At 32.8% G+C, this 6,000-nt stretch overlaps 1 non-coding gene across 1 annotated transcript; it reads right to left on the reverse strand.

Annotated features, from left to right (window-relative positions):
* Positions 1-387: 387 nt before the first annotated feature.
* Positions 388-2,382, reverse strand: LOC127012381 (small subunit ribosomal RNA). Its single transcript, XR_007765877.1, has one exon. It is a non-coding gene; the product is annotated as a small subunit ribosomal RNA (ribosomal RNA).
* Between the last annotated feature and the right edge of the window lie 3,618 nt (positions 2,383-6,000).

A 6,000-nucleotide genomic window follows, 5' to 3' on the forward strand; every position in this document is an offset into this window, starting at 1 on the left:
TTTATTTGATCTATATTAGATCTCATATACATTTTGGCAATTCATATTTTATTTGTATTATTATAATGTATTTATTATAATATAAACAAATATTTTATTAACGGTAAGGATATACAATAATAATTTAATATTATTATTTTAATAATTCGATTTGCTTGTTCGAATTTTTATTTGTTTGCTTTGGCTGCTTATTAATTTCTCTCATATGTATTAAATACAATATATAATTTTAATATTTGCATTATTTCGATTTGCTTGTTCGAAATTTCATTTGATCTATAATAGATCTCATATACATTTTGGCAATTCATATTTTATTTGTAATACTATAATGTATTTATTATAATATAAACAAATATTTTATTAACGGTAAGGATATTAAAACATTAATGATCCTTCCGCAGGTTCACCTACGGAAACCTTGTTACGACTTTTACTTCCTCTAAATAATCAAGTTCGGTCAACTTTTGCGAAACAACCGTAACACGCAAGGCGTCACAGTGATCACGTCCGGAGACCTCACTAAATAATTCAATCGGTAGTAGCGACGGGCGGTGTGTACAAAGGGCAGGGACGTAATCAATGCGAGTTAATGACTCACACTTACTGGGAATTCCAAGTTCATGTGAACAGTTTCAGTTCACAATCCCAAGCATGAAAGTGGTTCAGCGGTTTACCCGGACCTCTCGGTCTAGGAAATACACGTTGATACTTTCATTGTAGCGCGCGTGCAGCCCAGGACATCTAAGGGCATCACAGACCTGTTATTGCTCAATCTCATTATTGCTAGACGCAATTTGTCCATTTAAGAAGCTAGTGTCCTTATAATGGGACAAACCAACAGGTACGGCTCCACTTATATAAACACATTCAAACACAATAAACATTTTACTGCCACCATGAATGAAGGCTATATAAGCTTCAACACCATAATCCTGAAGATATCTATTTAATATATTTGAGTCTCGTTCGTTATCGGAATTAACCAGACAAATCACTCCACGAACTAAGAACGGCCATGCACCACCACCCATAGATTCGAGAAAGAGCTATCAATCTGTCTTACACACTTATGTTCGGACCTGGTAAGTTTTCCCGTGTTGAGTCAAATTAAGCCGCAGGCTCCACTCCTGGTGGTGCCCTTCCGTCAATTCCTTTAAGTTTCAGCTTTGCAACCATACTTCCCCCGGAGCCCAAAAGCTTTGGTTTCCCGGGAAGCGACTGAGAGAGCCATAAAAGTAGCTACACCCAATTGCTAGCTGGCATCGTTTATGGTTAGAACTAGGGCGGTATCTGATCGCCTTCGAACCTCTAACTTTCGTTCTTGATTAATGAAAACATCTTTGGCAAATGCTTTCGCTTAAGTTAGTCTTACGACGGTCCAAGAATTTCACCTCTCGCGTCGTAATACTAATGCCCCCAAACTGCTTCTATTAATCATTACCTCTTGATCTGAAAACCAATGAAAGCAGAACAGAGGTCTTATTTCATTATCCCATGCACAGAATATTCAGGCATTTGAAGCCTGCTTTAAGCACTCTAATTTGTTCAAAGTAATTGTACCGGCCCACAATAACACTCGTTTAAGAGCACTAATGCAGGTTTTTAAATAGGAGGAACATATGAAAAAATACAAGTATCTAAGCACATGTAAGAACTCCACCGGTAATACGCTTACATACATAAAGGTATAGTACTAACCACAATTGTAAGTTGTACTACCCGTATGAAGCACAAGTTCAACTACGAACGTTTTAACCGCAACAACTTTAATATACGCTATTGGAGCTGGAATTACCGCGGCTGCTGGCACCAGACTTGCCCTCCAATTGGTCCTTGTTAAAGGATTTAAAGTGTACTCATTCCAATTACAGGGCCTCGGATATGAGTCCTGTATTGTTATTTTTCGTCACTACCTCCCCGAGCTGGGAGTGGGTAATTTACGCGCCTGCTGCCTTCCTTAGATGTGGTAGCCGTTTCTCAGGCTCCCTCTCCGGAATCGAACCCTGATTCCCCGTTACCCGTTGCAACCATGGTAGTCCTAGATACTACCATCAAAAGTTGATAGGGCAGACATTTGAAAGATCTGTCGTCGGTACAAGACCATACGATCTGCATGTTATCTAGAGTTCAACCAATATAACGATCTTGCGATCGCTTGGTTTTAGCCTAATAAAAGCACATGTTCCATAAGGTTCATGTTTTAATTGCATGTATTAGCTCTAGAATTACCACAGTTATCCAAGTAACTGTTAACGATCTAAGGAACCATAACTGATATAATGAGCCTTTTGCGGTTTCACTTTTAATTCGTGTGTACTTAGACATGCATGGCTTAATCTTTGAGACAAGCATATAACTACTGGCAGGATCAACCAGAATAATGTTTTTATTCATATTTCATTCATATTTTTTGAATAGAAATTAGCAATATATATGTTGTTATAGATTTTATTTCTATCGAATACGGCCATTTTTATATAGCATTCGTATACGTTTGTTTTCCAATTTATACTTGTTTCGCCACTAATAATAACAAGTTTTTATTGATGTCAAAAAGAATCATATTCTTTATAAACACAATATTTATTTTTCATATATTTTCTTTATATATGCACATTTCATTCTAAAATATCATTTTTGTTCGACATACATAATATATTGTATCCACACATGTACAATTTTTGTTTAACCAATATAAGATATTGAGTTAATCATTTGTATTTTGACGATAAATTTAAAATTTATCTATATATATCCATATAAGTCTCTGGTAATATATAAAATAGAACCGAGTGTATATATATAATTATTACTACTATATTTATTTCTTAAATAATATATACTTATATATTATTTATATATATACTCTTTATTATATATTATATAATTTCTTAAATAACTCTCTTAATAGCTATTTTTTATTATCAACAATATAAGTTGATATTAATATTGAAAATGTATTCATAATTACATTTTTATATTTCTTTGGTAGACTTTTATGTACTATTATTATTTAATAATACACATATAATATAAATCATGTTAGCCTACCTCCTAAAATTAACGATAAAATTCGGAAACAATTTGTTATTCTATGTACAATAGAAACTTGGCCTTTGTTTCAACGTTATTATCTTTGGGCTTAAAATATTAACCGCGGAGCCAAGTCTCGTATTCAAATAAATGAATAAAGAAACAAATTTGACGGATAATATCTTCTCTACTGACATATGTCAATAGCAGACGGCCGGCCCATTGACCATCCTATAGTAGTTTTTGGACACGCTGTCTCCCATTCGGGTATATTCAATTTACTTTGCCACTCACCCATATAGTGTTCTCTTATATAATAAGACAACGCACTTTTATATTCATTATATGGATATATTGCCTTCCTCATATTTGCCACACCACCTATAGTAGTTTTTGGACACGTTGTCTCCCATTCGGGTATATTCAATTTACTTTGCCACTCACCCATATAGTGTTCTCTTATATAATAAGAAAACGCACTTTTATTTTCATTATATGGATATATTGCCTTCCTCATATTTGCCACACCACCTATAGTAGTTTTTGGACACGCTGTCTCCCATTCGGGTATATTCAATTTACTTTGCCACTCACCCATATAGTGTTCTCTTATATAATAAGAAAACGCACTTTTATTTTCATTATATGGATATATTGCCTTCCTCATATTTGCCACACCACCTATAGTAGTTTTTGGACACGCTGTCTCCCATTCGGGTATATTCAATTCTCTTTGCCACTCACCCTTATAGTATTCTCTTATTTAATAAGAATACTAAAATACTTCTCATATTATAGATGTAATCTATTAACTTCTCAATATCCATACGGTTTATGTATGGTATTGACAAAATCCTATGCATTTGCATAAGATTTATTTTGCCACAATTTATAGTACTAGTGCCGCCCTCACTAGGTATAAATATCTCATTTCGCTAGTAGTGTATGGGCAAATTCTACTAGCTATTCTCATAAATATGTCACTTATATGCCATATCTATACAATTCATGCACTTTTATATGTATATTTGCTATATTATACATTATTATGCCTTATAGGTATTATACCTATAAGCCACATCCATACGATTGCTTAATATAAATATATGTATAATTTTTTATACATATTTTTTTTTTATTTATGTATGGTTTTTTATTCATATCCATATACTGTATTCACTTTTATATGGATATGATTGGCGTTTTATATAGTATTGACAAAATCATAAGTTTGACCAATACGAGGAGAGGTCCGCCAACGACCACCTCCCTATAGGTGTTTTTGGACACGCTGTCTCCCATTCGACTGCTTACTATACTAGGGGCTACCCGCTCCGTATGATATTCTCTCATATAACAAGAGAATGCAAGAAATATTCGTATTTTATGAATATAATCCATTTATTTTTCAATATCCATACGTTTTACTTAGTTTTTTGTACGGTATTGACAAAATCCTATGCATTTGCATAATATTTATTTTGCCACAATTTATAGTACTAGTGCCGCCCTCACTAGGTATAAATATCTCATTTCGCTAGTAGTGTATGGGGAAATTCTACTAGCTATTCTCATAAATATGTCACTTATATGCCATATCTATACAATTCATGCACTTTTATATGTATATTTGCTATATTATACATTATTATGCCTTATAGGTATTATACCTATAAGCCACATCCATACGATTGCTTAATATAAATATATGTATAATTTTTTATACATATTTTTTTTTTATTTTTGTATGGTTTTTTATTCATATCCATATACTGTATTCAATTTTATATGGATATGATTGGCGTTTTATATAGTATTGACAAAATCATAAGTTTGACCAATACGAGGAGAGGTCCGCCAACGACCACCTCCCTATAGGTGTTTTTGGACACGCTGTCTCCCATTCGACTGCTTACTATACTAGGGGCTACCCGCTCCGTATGATATTCTCTCATATAACAAGAGAATGCAAGAAATATTCGTATTTTATGAATATAATCCATTTATTTTTCAATATCCATACGTTTTACTTAGTTTTTTGTACGGTATTGACAAAATCCTATGCATTTGCATAAGATTTATTTTGCCACAATTTATAGTACTAGTGCCGCCCTCACTAGGTATAAATATCTCATTTCGCTAGTAGTGTATGGGCAAATTCTACTAGCTATTCTCATAAATATGTCACTTATATGCCATATCTATACAATTCATGCACTTTTATATGTATATTTGCTATATTATACATTATTATGCCTTATAGGTATTATACCTATAAGCCACATCCATACGATTGCTTAATATAAATATATGTATAATTTTTTATACATATTTTTTTTTATTTATGTATGGTTTTTTATTCATATCCATATACTGTATTCACTTTTATATGGATATGATTGGCGTTTTATATAGTATTGACAAAATCATAAGTTTGACCAATACGAGGAGAGGTCCGCCAACGACCACCTCCCTATAGGTGTTTTTGGACACGCTGTCTCCCATTCGACTGCTTACTATACTAGGGGCTACCCGCTCCGTATGATATTCTCTCATATAACAAGAGAATGCAAGAAATATTCGTATTTTATGAATATAATCCATTTATTTTTCAATATCCATACGTTTTACTTAGTTTTTTGTACGGTATTGACAAAATCCTATGCATTTGCATAAGATTTATTTTGCCACAATTTATAGTACTAGTGCCGCCCTCACTAGGTATAAATATCTCATTTCGCTAGTAGTGTATGGGCAAATTCTACTAGCTATTCTCATAAATATGTCACTTATATGCCATATCTATACAATTCATGCACTTTTATATGTATATTTGCTATATTATACATTATTATGCCTTATAGGTATTATACCTATAAGCCACATCCATACGATTGCTTAATATAAATATATGTATAATTTTTTATACATATTTTTTTTTATTTATGTATGGTTTTTTATTCA

Source organism: Drosophila biarmipes, unplaced genomic scaffold (assembly GCF_025231255.1).
Source record: "Drosophila biarmipes strain raj3 unplaced genomic scaffold, RU_DBia_V1.1 ptg000066l, whole genome shotgun sequence".
NCBI classification, from domain to species: Eukaryota; Metazoa; Arthropoda; class Insecta; order Diptera; family Drosophilidae; genus Drosophila; species Drosophila biarmipes.